Raw genomic sequence first — 15,860 nt, 5'->3', positions numbered from 1 at the left:
GACATACTGTTTAATAATTCCTTTTCCATAATTAATGTAAATAAACATATAATTTATCGTCCCCATCACTGTCATCAACCGACTGTAGACTGAATCTGTTTTACACAACACCCGCCACAGAACAGCGTCTCTGTCTCCCTTGTTATGAGTTCTATCTTCGTGCTCTCTTTTATACAGATGTGTTGCTGAATTAGCGGACGTTCATTTTTCGTGTAGAAAAGATAAATAATGTTTGTATTAACATCCAGCATTGTTTTACAAACTTTGCTTTCCAAATCCGGTGTGACAATGTCCATTTGAAGATTACAAAAAATACGAGTTCATCATTTTTTTAAATAAGAGAGATATATCAAGTCTTGTGTTCTATGTCGACTAGTGTGACATCACAGCCACACAAGAGTTAACAGAGACTCTTAAACTTAGCCAATTATATTAATTTACTTTTCATATATCGTATTACCAGCTCTATTACTATTTAAAGTTTTGTATTTCTGAAATAACTCCGCGTGTGACATCAGTGATTCTTCAGTCAGTTCTCCCGATTGGTTCGTTGACGGTAAACAAAACGGATATCCTTCACGGCTCTCATTTCATTGGTTGGTTTATATGAACCAGTGACGTCGTTTTAATTATTTTTTTCGTACATTTTCAAGAAACTTTGTCGTAAAATTTAATGCTTTATTTTTTACCGCGCGCAAGAAAACATTTTTTGTATCCAATTTACCGTAGAGCTGAAATTCCTCATTATGGGACACCTTTATATTATAAATCACTTCGCACTTTTACTTCTGTATGTAAGACTTTGCTCCTTTGAACACTTTTTACGGATCACAATTAGTCGACATGAACCAGCTAAAGTGGGGTCATCAGTACTGTTATTAATGTATTTAGAAATATATGGTAGGCGTTATTCAAATTTTAAAATACTCAATCCTTATATAACGAACATAACATGTTTAGGAGATATTTAGTTACATAAGAAAAATATTGGATTTCGCTTTCTTTGATGTAGGATTCTCAACACGTGTTTACATATTATTTAAATGAAATTAGTTAGTGAATTCAAACAGGTTTAAAATATGGATTCCTCCGATTAGTTGAGCAATCGTTATTATTTAATTTCGCAAGAATAAGATTGGCTTGTCAGTTTATGTATTTCAAATTGCAGTTATTACACATTTTTTTTTGTTGATAGAAATGAATCTATGCTCATCATTCTGGTTGGGAAAAAATGTACTCATTCCAAACCAAACGCAAAAAATCGTCGGTGGAAAATAATTTATTTAGATTTTTGTCAGCCTTGTAGTTAAACGATCTCAAGTTCAATTTCTAACATGGTTGATATAAAATATTTATTCAAGGTGAATTCACACTAGAATATTTCAAAGTCCCTGGACTGGCACCCGTACACTGACTGGGACTGACAATCTTACCTTCATGTAACAAAAATTATCTTTATGTGCGATTAGATGTGGAAAGTGATTACGCATTTTTTAATATTTGTTGAGACCGTTTGTAAAGTAATCACTGAACTACAGAATGACAAGTCATAAGCCCTAGACATGCCTGGACTTCCATGCTCCCTCTTTGAAAATGTTTTTCCTCTGTTTTTCAATAAATTTTCTCAATTCCTAGTACCATAATGTTTTTTCGGTTTCATTAGCAAAGCTTCTTCTCCGTTAGCCTTTTATCGAATATTAAAAAAAACCCACATTGCATTTTTTTTTTTAAATTGTTTAAATGTTATTGTCTGCTTTGTATATGATATTAACGACCTTATCTTCCTTAGTTCTTCAACTTTCTCCTTTCTCGAAAACGTTTTACATATTTATTTTGTTTGTGTAAGAAAAGGTTTTCGGCTCAAATATTGTTGTGTTATATTTAGTTATAAATGTGGTAAACTTGCTTTATTTTTTTGTTTTTCTTTATATGTGCTCTTTAAAAAAAAAAAAAAATTCTTTGTCCCGTATTGTGTTGTAGTAACTCCTGGAAATATAATTCGTAAATATTATAATTTGTAAAGCACTTTGTATTACATGATTTATAACCAAAAAAAAAACTGAAATATAAATTAGTTCATATTTCAAAGAAAAAAATTTAATAATTTAAATAACTATCCTCACCATTTCCTTTTTTGCACCAGAGGTACATAGGGTACTACATTGATGTACCAATATTGCATTTTATTTTTATCACCTGTTACATGAAGGTAAAGCGATCAGTCTTACGCTGTATGTGCTAATCGCTTTAGATATAGTGAAATATTGCAGTGAATTACATTTAAAATGAATGTATTTTACTTTTACCCTGTCAGGGCCCTGATTACAATGAAAAGTTAACAAAGTTATCTTTGACTGTCCATAAAGAAACGTCGATATTTGTGAACGAAAATGAGTATATTTGCATGAACATTTCAAGTATCTTCATCGGTAACCTATAATTGAACATGTTTAAAAGAAAATGTGTGCATATTCTGGTTTTCATACAGAAAACTTAATTTTCCTTTTTAGATGAAATTGAAGATAAATGTTTACTACCTATAGCAATTGGGGCCTAGGAATCAAACCTGGGACCGCAAGCTTGATTGGCGCTTACGCCATACACTACACTACGAGACGGAGTTATCTTCACTCAATTTACTTATTCAGGATTTTTTCCAGCCATCGAATCTAAAATGCTCGTCGAGAGTTCTGGTTCTATTTCACACCCAGAACTGTATTCTTCATCCGCCTGCACACGGATAACAATAAATTCACGCAAAGTTTGCAAAATGCGAAATTCAAGATTGCACTTTAGAGCAATGGAAGGTCGTTTGCGAAAATGCGAGTTTTTAAAAATACTTCATGGTAAAAGTCAGTTGAGTCAAAGTTTGATACTTATTATAACGTAATCCACCAAAAAAATTTGCTTCTTCTTAAAATATACATTATTATCATCAATCATCATATTACAACTCGTAATGCATATTACATCACATTTTATTCACGATCTGATTGATACTAAGCCATGGAAGCTGTGCATTAGAGTGACCTACATATGTCAGAATAATATTTTTACTTTCAAGTGTTTGACACTCAATAAAAAATTGAGCAAGAAGTAATCCTTAAGTACCTATTGTATTCTTTTATTCAAAGCATGTGGACATTCTCAAACGCCCCTATAAAACCCTATCGCTAACTAGCACGTTCCGAGATCAACTGCTGTCCATGTGACGATAAAACCCCTCAAGATATTTCTTATTTATGAATGTATTGCCCCCTTTTCAGCATCAAAAGACGTAACCTGGAGGCACGATGCAAAAGCATTGTGAGGATCTAAGGCACATCCAATCCGTAATAAGTCACAATTACTTATCACAAGAGGTAGTGTCTTTCATGGTTAGGATAGTATTTATTAAACTTTTGTCCAACCAACCAATAAAATAAAAGTTTTATTTTTATAATTCAAGTAACAGAAGATATTCAATAGAAAAAAAAAGATTAAAAAGCTAAAGATATATAAAAATATAAATAAACGTATTTGTTTATAAATTAACTTAAATCAAAACTATTACTCAATGGGAAAAAGGAAAAAAGAGAAAAAAAGAAAGGAGGAGAGATTACGGAAGAAAAAGGAGATGTTTCTTCAGACGTGATTAAAACAGAGAAAATGTAGTAACATCTTTGATGGTGGATGGGAGATGATTCCACAGTCGAGCCGCATGGACACTATATGAGTTAGAGAAGAAAGAGGAATTGTGGATGGGGATTAAAAGAGTGCCTTGAGAATTAGAACAACGAGGTAAATCGTGAACTGATAAGCGTTGGAATTTTTCACGCAGGTATATAAGAGCGTTAGGACTATGAAGTACATTGAACAGAAGTGAGAGGGAGTGATAGTCTCTCCGCTGTCTAATTTTGAGCCATTTCAGTTGCCTACGATAATCAAAAATGTGGTCATATTTCCTAACACCAAAAATGTACCTTTTGAGTTGCTCACAGCTTAAATCAGTCATGGAAACATCAGCGTAATGTAGAATGGGTAGTACTAATGCTTGTACAAGGGTGCATTTAGTATTAATGGGTAAGAATTTTTGCAACCTTCTAACACAGATAATAAGGACAATATAAGACAACAGGACACAAAACGCCGTGATGTCTTCAAGTGAAACGGAAGTCCTACTGATGCTCATCAATAGTCCGGCTTCTCTTGAATGAGTTTTCTGTGGTTTTCTCGTCGTTAAAAAAATGGATACGGAGAAGTCTCTATAAAGGTCCATAGCTGAAATACCATCTCTTTCCCAACACTTCTTAGATATTGATAGCCAGGAAATAATATCCACTTGCGAAATATCAACCTTGTACATTATAAGCATCGTCAACAATACTGCAACTCCAATACATATATATATATATATATATATATGTATTTTTAAACGAGCCTTTTTGCTTCTTCCCGTGTCAATTCTGCATCTTAATTCTTACGGATTATTACATTCATTTTACAAAAATAAAATAATCATTTTTTATTCATACTCTGTTGTTCAAAATAATATTCTTTACATCTTTTGCAAAGTGTGTCTGAGTCTTTTGTTTAGTTTTGTCTGGTAGTTTGTTGTATAATTTCAGTCCCTTGTTCATTAGCCTTGATTGTCCTTGTCTTGTTTTAGAAAGTTGTCTATGATATTTTTCTGATATTCTCGTATTATGTCCATGTTGACTACAATTTTTTACAAGTTTTAGTTCTTCGTCTACAATTACATTAGTGGCTAATTTATGGATAAATTTTAATGATTCTAGTTGAAAAAGTTCAATCATATTTAATTGCTTAGTTTGTTAAAAAAGTTATCTAGTTGCAGTTAGATAGAGAAGGTCATATACTAACATTAATATTTTATTTTGTTGTCTTTGTAGTCTGTTTATGTCATTTTAATATCCTGTTTCCCATGGTAGTTGCATATAACATATTTTAGTTTTTACATAGACTTCATACATAATTTATTATACAGAATTTTTTCGTTTTTTTTTATCACACTTTGTCGTGTATACATACAGATAAAATCAATGTTATATTGTAGAAATCATTCATGTTGTACATAAATTAAAAAGGTGTATTATTAATTTATGCACAAAATTAATCAACGAGTATTTGATGTTACCGTAAGTTTTTCCCGTTTTTTTCCAAATTTAAAAATGTGCACCAAAAGTTCAAAACAAATGTAAAGGTTGTACGTCATTCAAAAGAAAACGTTCTGCTCTATTTGTTATGGTGAATTTTTTACATTTTATATTATTTAATTTGATTATAAACTTTCAATGTAGAATTTCAAGTTGGCCAACGGATTTTTTTGGTGTTAACATAAGTGTCCATAACTTTAGAATGATTCTTTAATATGCTTACAGTGTTTTTTAGTCATTTGCAGGGCTGAGGAGCTGGATTAAATCGCCAATTTATACTCAGTCTCAATCATCAATTATTTTTGTAAGAATGTTCTTCCTATTAGATTGAGAAATTCCTAATAAAAAACAATAACATTAAAAGCATCGTGAATTCAACGTTTAAAATTAAGGCAACTAGTTCAAAAGTGACTGCGATGATTTTGTAGACAGATACGCAAATGTTATAATATATATTGTTTAATCGACAAAATACTGTAATTTATCTTTAACTTTTCTCAAGTAATTTAAAATTTCATCACGATATGAAATTTCTGATTCTGATCTATGAAGAAGAATCTAACATCCGTTGAGGCTGTAGTCTGGTAAAACGTACGCAAAATGAGGAAATCATTCGATTTTGCCATTTAAAAACTAATGCCACTTTAAAATCTTAATCGGGTTGTGGTCCTATGGCTAGTGTCCCGGACTTATGACCAAAGGTCCGTGGTTCAAATCCCACTCTACCTCAACTCGATTCCATTTTCTTATAGTGAGTTATTTACAACTCGTCAAAAATGGCCCTTAAAGTTAAATATTTGGGTGAATCATAAGAACGCAAATATTTATTTTTCAAAATATTTTTTTTTATCGCGTAATAATAAAAACAATTATTTTCAAAGGTATTTCTATTAAAAAACATACTTAAACGTTTTACGTAACTAAAATACGAGTATAATTACTTTTAGACCGGCAGATTATGCCATTTCAAATTTAGACTAAACTTAGGTATTTGGGTTCTTATATAAAGACTAAGTATTGAACTAAAATTTGTTGTAATAATTTGAAAATAATAAATTAAACATAAAAGTGGTAAAAGTAAAATTTTAATTTTTTGTTTTTGAAAAGAAATAAAAGCATTTTAAATCACATACATTTTTGTGACAATTTTTCTTTTATTTTTACGTAAAACCTTTTTTTATAGAATTGTTTTTTTATTTTTTTTAAGAAGATAATTCTGGTTGTAATATTCAATTTGTAACAATCTCTTTTTTAAGTTTTTTGACCTTCATACCTGCCCTTACCGGCACCGAAAAATACACCACAAAACCCCGACCAACTGAGATAAAATCTTCCTTGGATTTTTTTCTTGCAACTGGCAAGAATCTAACCCGCGAGGCCAGTTTCACATTTGATTTTCTAACTAACAGCGCCACGGCACCTGTCAGAAATGTTTTTTTTTTTAATATCTCATAAAAACAATGACACCTATTAAATTGTAAATATCATTAATATATATCATGATATATATCGTGATATATATCGTAGTTTGAATTCAACCTCTTTTTTTTTCATAAACATTTGCCGTCTTATGATTTAATTTTGACGGCTATTTTAAACAAGTTTGTAAATAACTCACTAATAAAAAATGGAAATCAAGTTGGGGTAGAGTGGGGTTTGAATCATGGACCTTTAAACTGTGATCTTGAGACACTGACCACAGGACCACAACCTGTTTTTTTTTCTTTCTAGAATCCCATCTGGAAAACGTCTTTGTAACAGTACTTAACAAGGAAATCCATTAGTTGACCACATATAACACAGAATCACCATCGTCTGTAGACGTAATTCCGATGGTTTACCAATAGTTCTGGTGTATTTGTAGTGCTATACCATCTTCAACATCCGGCCTTGTCAGAAAGGTGACCACTATTCAGGTTAAGTGTGAGAAAGAGTGTAGGGTGACCATGATTTATCGGCGGAACTAAGGTACTCGTATAAAGAAAACATGCTGTTATGATTGTAGCAAGTAGCTTAGACTCACGCGTACGAGCACATTTTTAAATTTTATTTTTTTATATAAAGGTACATATTATAAGAAAATAATATCTCATTCCTCACTCCATAAGGCCAAAAGTTGTCACGTGTTGAGTTGTAATACAACATAATGGAATGTGGAAGCATAATTATTATTTTAGAATACAAAAACAACAATAATTATATATGTATACTTTTAATCAACATCTAGACATTACGATTAATAATATTATTTAATATTATAACATTGATAACATCTATGCAATGACTCGCAGCAGTCTCCTGCAATGGTCTGTTATCTTAGATAAAATCCAAACTTGTACACTTCTCTTAAAAATAGCTTTTGTTTTGGAGAACTTAATATAATCATCCAGGACATTGAACACCCTAGGGGCAACAAAGAAAAAATTTCTGTGAGTAAAAGTAGTACGAGTTTTAAGTGTTTAATAATTCAAATAACAGCAAAACCACGTACAAGCATTCTGCTGGGAAGCATTCTCTTGTAACCGCGTAATAAGAAATGTGTCATTGATTCTTTTTTTAAATAGTAATATTTTCGATAATAACTTTTTTAATATTTTATATAAATGTATGATGATTTTTTATTTATTTATTCACTAAAACGGAACATAAATAAAATAAAATAGTAACGTATCTCAGACTAGACGTAGACGTATTTAACATATTTAAAAATACAAAAAAGAATCAATTTTGCATACACCCTACTGTGTCCAAGTCTGCCTAATGCCCCCCCCCCCCCCCCTGCTTGACATCCCGCCTGCGCGCATGCGTGAAGTGGCCGTGCAATGTTGCCAGACCGCGAACAATAGACTATCATAACACAAATATAAGATAATTTTATATTTTACCACAAAAAATATTTTACTGACTGGACTATAATAACAACAAGTACTTTTATAAGGCAAACATAAAAAAATGTGTAATAATTTAGTAATTAAATAAATGAATACCGTTTGATATTTATACTAAGGCTTATTAATTGAATGCCAGGTAAAAAATTCGACTACCTTCGCAATACTAATAAAGTGTCCACCTTCTTTTATCTATCAATCTGACAGGCTGTAAAATAATCGAACTCTTAAATAATGTTATACGTAAATTCGCCACTTTTACATGAAATGTGATCCAACCTTATTTCCTTTTAATTCCAGCCGTATTTTGACATTTAAAAACAACACAAGACGGCATAATTGAATTTAAATCGCCAGTTCCGTACTAAGCGACGTCTACAGAGTCTACTTATTTATTATTATTATATATATATATACGGCCTAAGCCAATTACAACAGTAATATGAAGAAACATAAATGCAAGAAACTGAACAAAAAGAACATAAAACTATTTAGCAAAGACAAACAAGGGCAAAACAATAATAGTATACAATCCAACTTCATCCCACACTGTTTAGTCGCGAAGAAATCTACGAAAAGTCGGAAGATCTATCCCAAAAAATTCCAAGTCGTGTGATGAATTGACTAATCTACACATTCTGGACATTGGGGCATAAAAACCAAAGCTGCTCTTAGAAGATTTTATAAATAGCAGATTTTGACTTCTGGTGACACGGTTGAGAACATGAAAAGAAATTGATTGCAACAGAGATGGGACATCACTTAAAGCATTAAGTATTTTGAAAATGCATATAAGGTCCATCACAGTTCTACGTCTCTCCAATGAAGACAGATTAAGAGATTGCTCTATTTCAAAATAAGAATAATTACCCCTTTGTAATCCGAGCAACCATGCCACTTTTCTTAGAAAACGGTGTTGGACAGACTCGACATGGTCAATATGAGTCCTGTAGAATGAAGCCAAATAGGAGAAGCGTATTCTAGATGGGGTCGAACTAGTGAGCAATAAAGAGTTTTAATAGTATTAATATTTTTGAAGTCCGCCGTCACTCTATTGATAAAACCGAGAAGTTTGAGAGATTTGTTTACAATATTATTAATGTGTTCACGATAGGAGAGTTTACTATCTAAAGTAATGCCAAGATCCTTTATTGACGAAACCATTGAAAGGAAAGTATTTTTTAGTTTGTAGTTGAATTTTATGGGTTTTTTTCGTCGCGAGAAAGATATTATTTTAATTTACACATTTATGAGTGGTTTAGTTGGCTTCAGTTTTATGCACGTACGCGGTTTTGGGACTTTTATAATTCTCTGTGTATATCATTTGAAAACAATGTTGTATTTTTTCATACAAAAATGTTACTTTAAAAATACTTACTAACTTAATTTGAATTACTTTCTCTCCTTTGCGCGCGATGATGTAACACCGTGCTACCTCAAGCAAAATAGGGAATATTCCAAACTTCAGACATTAAAAAAATAAAAAAAACATAAAAACATACTGTTTAATAATTCCTTTTCCATAACGTATAAAAATAAAATTCACCCCTGTTATAGCAAAAAAAGGGTAAATACGCCGATCATCTTACTTGCGAGCACCCCCGTTCACTGCCAATTACTAAACGAATCTCTTTCCCACAAACACCGGCCACAAAAAGCGTCTGTGTCATCTTTGCCATGAGTTATATCTTCACGCTCTTTTTTTTACAGATTTATTGCTGTTTGATGTCACATTAGTTTTTCGCATAGCAAGATGAATATTTTTTTGTATAAATTCCTGTGTATTAATACAATATTTATTTTCCAAATCTTGTATGAAGATGTATGTTTGAAGATAACAAAAAACACATTTTTAACTTTAAAAAAATTAGAGAGATATATCGAGTCTTGTATCCAATGTAGACATCGCAGTCACATTAGAGTTAAAAAATACTAAAGCAAATAACGGGTGAAATTTAAAGTTCAATTCAACAAGCGTGGGAAAAACATAATGAAAGTTTTATTCATAGTTATAAAATAATATGCTACAGTATTCGCTTCCGAATTACGAAATAATTTAGCGGATGTAAATCATGGTTACCCTTGTTTCCTATAGTCTCGTAAGTTATTCTTTACACAAGGTCGGTATTGGTTATTGTAAAGCAACGTTATTTACTTCTTGCGTATATAAGTGACGTAACTTGCAAGACCAATCGCGGGCATGCTGTCACACGGTTCGATTTTCAAATTTAATCATGTTTATTGTGATCTGAGACTGATGGTACATAGGTCACTGCATCACATACCAGCGGTCCGAGATTCTAAACCCGCTGTCCCACAACTTTATGACCTACTAAAATGCACCCAATTTAAAATATTCCAGTAAATTTATATTGTAAAAAATATTACAGTTTAAATTTCTTTCAACAGAGAGGGAAAACATGTTTGAGAAGGGAATATGGAAGTCTAGGCATTACAGGGCTTATGACCTGTCATTGGCTGGTTTAAGTGGCCACTTTACACACTGTGTAACATTCACCATTCTGCCCATGTTTGAACATACACATTTCCTCAACTCTTCCATCTGTTGACTTTTGTGAAGTAAAAGAGCTGAAACCTTTATCACGTGGGTGAGATTCATCCGGCTGAACCAAATCACCTACTAGGCAACGCCTGAAAACAATTTTCCAATTTTTATTCTTCTTTTTTTACCGGGTAGTAATTCAACAATGTTTGATTATGTCCAAATGCTTGCAGACTGGCTGGATTTCCTCCCTAGGGAGTTGTTTATATTAACATTTATTTCAACAGAGAGGGAAAACATTTTTGAGAAGGGAATGCCTAGACTTCCATATTCCTTTCTGAAAAATGTTTTCCCTCTCTGTTGAAATAAATTTAAAAATGAACAACTCTCTAGGGAGAAAATCCAGCCAGTCTGCAAGCATTTGGACATAATAAAACATTGTTAATATTACAGTTAGTTAAATATATTTATTATAAAAATAAAAGACGAGTGATACTTTAAACCACAAATTTAGAATATCTAGTGACCGGTTTTATCGCTTTCGTGACTGGTATCTTTATTAAGGAGTTCAATGTATTTATAAAAAACAGAGGTAAGGATAGAGAATTCAAATTTATATTAGAGTGAATTAAGTAAAGTTATTTTTAATAATAAAGGATCATTATTTTTAAAAATTTGGGTCAACTAATTAGTTGATATAATGCTATTTTGACGAGTAATATATATTTAGTTTATTTCTACAATAAATTACAGTGAATTTCCATCAAGAATTTTCACTTACAAACTAAAATGTTTTTTTAATTAAATATATATTTAAATAAATTTTTATTTTGAAAAATCACAGAAAATTGATAAATAATTTATATTATAATATAATGTGTGAGTCCAATTAAAGTTTTTCACGACTATATTATACTACATTATTGTATAAATTAAATATGATTAAAAATATTAAATATTCTAGTCACTTAAATATTCAAGTAAATTAAATAAGAACGTAAGTATTTCTAAAAAAAATATCAAATACAACTATTATTTTAGTTTACGTAATTTTATTCAAATTAAAAAAATTGTTTATTTATTTTCAAAATTTTTTAAAAATACTACTCGTATCTATACATAGCTTTAAACAACACAACACAACTTGCAGATAATTTATAAATATATACATATTAAAACCTGGTTGTGGTCATTTGATTGAAGAGTTAAGTAATGTTTCATCGTCATCATTCCCTTTCCGCACCTATGGTGCATAGGGCACTGCATCGGTACACCATTAGCAGCGTATCTTGGTCATTTTTGTTACATGAAAGTAATCTTACCTTCATCATCTAATCAGTCTTTTGCTTCAGGTACCAGTCCAGGGACTATGAAATATTTTAGTGTGAAAACACCCTTTTAAATAAATATTTTATATCAACCATGTCGAGAATCGAACCCGAGACCTGTTGTATGGTAGGCTAACGCGCAAACCATTACACCACGAGGCCGACGTAATGTTTCGAAAAACTTAAAGCCCACACCTGTTCACTAAATCATTTGAATAAATCCTTACCGTGAGGGGACAAAATAAACTGTTTTACTTAAATAAAATTCAAATCAATATTTATAGAGAGGAATCGTATTTTTTTTAGATGGTGCCATGTAAGTTATCAATAGTAATTTAATCGATTGAATTGGAGTTCACTCCTTATAACTTTATGATAACTTATTATAAAATAAAAACTTTGCCATAAGTTTTACACGTAGGTAAAAGTTTATTCCATCGACCCTTAACGGGACACATTTTTTGATTTGAATAACGTCTTCCAAACCTAATTAAATATTAACAGTATTTTGAGTTTGTAAATTTTTTTATAGACGGGAACTGGATTCAATAACCATGTAAGTTATTAATAATAATATATTACAACAGAAATGAAGAACATTTAAAAATGACAAGATACACCAGCCAATAATAGGTCAAAAGCCCTTTAAATGCATAGACTCCTATATTCCCTTAATTAAAATGTTGTTAATCTCTGTCAATATATTTATTCTAATTAAATATGGCATTTCCTCTCCTCTCTTTATAGTAAAGTGTTATTTTTTTTAAATTTATTTTTATTTTGTTAATCTTTGTTTTTAATTTTTGTATAAAATTGTAAGATTCAATATGTAAATGTATTTATAATTTTCTCAAACTGAACGGTTTGGGTAGGTAGGAAAAAATTTCCTTAAAGCAATATGCCCGCCCTTATGTGTATATTTATTGTATATGTATATAAAGTGTCAAATAAATAAATGAATAAACTACAAACATTTAAATATTATAAAAATATAATTATGCCTTTTATTTTTCTTAAAAACCAAACGAAAACTAACTTGCATAGAATTTCACACACAATAGGCTGCTGACGTACACGGTAATAGAATAAAACAGAGTGTAAAAGTGTGTCTGGTATTAGGATCGTGGCGCCTACTGTTGTCTCGTGTCGGTCGAACCGGGGAATCAGCACCAACCAGCGTAATTGTAAATCGGCGTAAATCGAACTGGCACAAAACGACGTTTATCTGTATTTCAATCACGTGACATGAATTTATTAAGCAAGAAAAATATATAAAAAACACAGAATGGAAAAATATGTGCACAGTCTTATCATATTATAAACACCGATATTAAATTACATAACCTCAGTGAGCTTGTATTCTGTATATCGTGGGCAAATCATTTGAATATAATCTCGATCATAAAGATGTTACGCATTCTAAAGTCATAACGATCTGAAACTATTATACATAAATCCTGCGCTTACAAAACCATGACAATAAAGATAAAGTTACATATTGTGTATTGTTTTTCTACATTTGCATAATTTTTATTCCCTTGACTAATAAAACTGTTTTTTATTGGCAAGCTTTGGAAAATCACATTTAACTAATATCATTTCCTGTATTTTTTACAATAATTCCCATTTGTAAAGGTCGAATAGGAAATACGTGCTGTTGATTATTCAATTCATATCCGCTGTTTTTTCACTAGACGTTTGGAAACATGTTTTATTTTAATTATTTTGACATTTATACATTACGACATAATAAAAAATAACGGAAGAATCTTTTTTATATTTATAAATTTCACTGACCATTTTGCATTATACAACGAAATTGGGCAATTACAAGTGTTCTTATAAACAATATTTTGTGTCTATCTAATTTTTTATTAAGCTCTTTAATTTCACAAAGATCCACCGATGGAAGGATTGGGGGAACATAGATGGTCAAACATACGCAGAATGGTGAATATTACGTACACATAAACCCTATAAATACATATATTCCCTTTTATAAAATGTTTTTAATCTTTGTTGTAATATATTAACATGTGTTCTTATTTAACCATCATCTTAATTTAAACTGTTTTTAACACAGTCGAATGTACATATATAAACATGTTATTCACATAGTAATTTATCTTTTTAATTACCTAAGTGTGTATGTGGTAGATAAAGTAATTTTAAGTTTGTAAGTAAAAATTTTTAATGAAAGTTAATTGTAATTTATTATATAAATAAAAGACGAGTGATACTTTAATCGACAAATTTGGAATATCCAGTGACCGGATATCATTAAAATAGCATTATATCAACTCATTAGTTAACCCAAAAAAAATTGATAATGATCCTTAAGATAAAAATAACTTTATTCAATTTAATTTTGAATTTTATTCATATAATTTTGAATTATCCATCCTTACCTCTGTTTTGTATTAATACATTGAACTCCTTAATAAAGATACCAGTCTCGAATATGTCGTGAAAGTGATAAAACCGGTCACGGGATATTCCAAATTTGTAGATAAAAGTATCACTCGTCTTAAAAGACTATAAATAAATTTATATAATAAAAAAATATAAAGTAATTGTTATTTTTGTAAATGAACTATGATTATTATTATTATTAATTACGGGTTAAATAAAATGTTATAACTGTCATGTCTTATATAGATAATAAATAAAAATAAATGAATTTGTGCCTAAATTCAATACATTTTTCATCGCTTGTTTAGTGATCTTTTTACTATTTTTAGATGTAGGGGTCAGTGCTATGCAAGCTCTTGACATCACTGCGACCTGTGAAGATCTATTGTGACGGGTTCCCGTCAACAGTTCTCGCCCTCCAATCCTAGGTCTATAAAGCACCTGACTACTGTGTGGAAGGCGAAAGATTATATTTTGCTAAATCTCCTCCTATAAGCCCAGATCCGTAAAGTATTGGGCTATTAGGCAGAAAGCGAGCTCTGTAATATCCTCAGGTTTAACTAGTAGTCCCTCGAGGATGAGGCTTCTTTTATGATGTAAAGCACCACATTCACATTAAGTATCCATAGGTGTTTACTGATTTGCACTGCAAAACCTACATCTAGAACTTTCGGAAAGGTTCATTCTAGCAAGGTGTTGGTTCAATGTGCAGTGTCCTGTGAGGGCTTTAGTAATAACCTTAACTTAATTTTGGCTGAATTTTATTACTTCAAAAGCAAAACTTTTCGAGTACCGTTTTTGTTTGGCGATCAGGCGCATTAGAAAAATATACTACGATTTTAAGGTATGTTTTAAAATAACTCGAGCATTGTTACCTTTTAAGAATGTAAAAGTTTTTTAGACATTTTGAAATTATCTGAGTAGTGAATCAGATAAAGAGGCAAAAAATATATAAAAGCGAATATTTTAATACGATATTTTTTTTACGTTTCTGACCTGAACAATCTAAGAATAAGAATTATTTGGGTAAATTTAAATAAAATCAGGTATGTGAGTACCTACCTTACAACTTTGAAAAGTGAAATGCAGCGACGACTTTCAATTTCATTGGATCAGGTATTTGGGTACCTACCTTGGGAGTAAAAGTGAAAGTGAGAAGAGTACTTACAATATTATTACTATTTCTTGTCTCTTTCCCTCCTTGGGCACTCGCGGCGAGTTTATCGATTGCTATTATTTTTATAATCTACAAGTATTTTTCTGTGAAAAAATGACATAAAAATGATCGTTTGTTAGTTATATACGTGAATAATAATATTTACGCAACTACTTGGATACTTCCCCCTTTTAAATAGACCCCAAGAAAATACGTTTAAAAAGGATTTATGCGACACAAAAAAAGCCAATGCATTAACACTAAAAAAATAAAAACTGAAGACGCCTTTTTTAAATGACAAATTAAATAAATATTAACAATAACATAATTCAAAAATTTTCTTAGACAAAACATGGAAATGTCTAAACGTCTCTTTAAATGGTTATTTCAAATACCATGATAAAAAATTTCTTTTAA

General features: G+C 30.8%; 1 protein-coding gene across 1 annotated transcript in view; it reads right to left on the bottom strand.

The window, feature by feature from the left end:
* LOC148277768 (uncharacterized) overlaps positions 1-15,860 on the bottom strand; it is a 66,557-nt gene that overhangs the window by 50,294 nt on the left and 403 nt on the right. The window contains exon 2 of the mRNA XM_088232421.1: positions 15,456-15,547. The gene's annotated coding sequence lies outside the window, so the exon portion shown is untranslated. The remainder of the gene's footprint in view (positions 1-15,455; positions 15,548-15,860) is intronic.

The sequence above is a fragment of the Micrasema longulum genome, unplaced genomic scaffold, assembly GCF_059751315.1.
Source record: "Micrasema longulum isolate JH-2025_06_02 unplaced genomic scaffold, ASM5975131v1 h1tg000983l, whole genome shotgun sequence".
Lineage (NCBI taxonomy): Eukaryota > Metazoa > Arthropoda > Insecta > Trichoptera > Brachycentridae > Micrasema > Micrasema longulum.
This window is presented reverse-complemented; position numbering and strand designations above follow the sequence as displayed.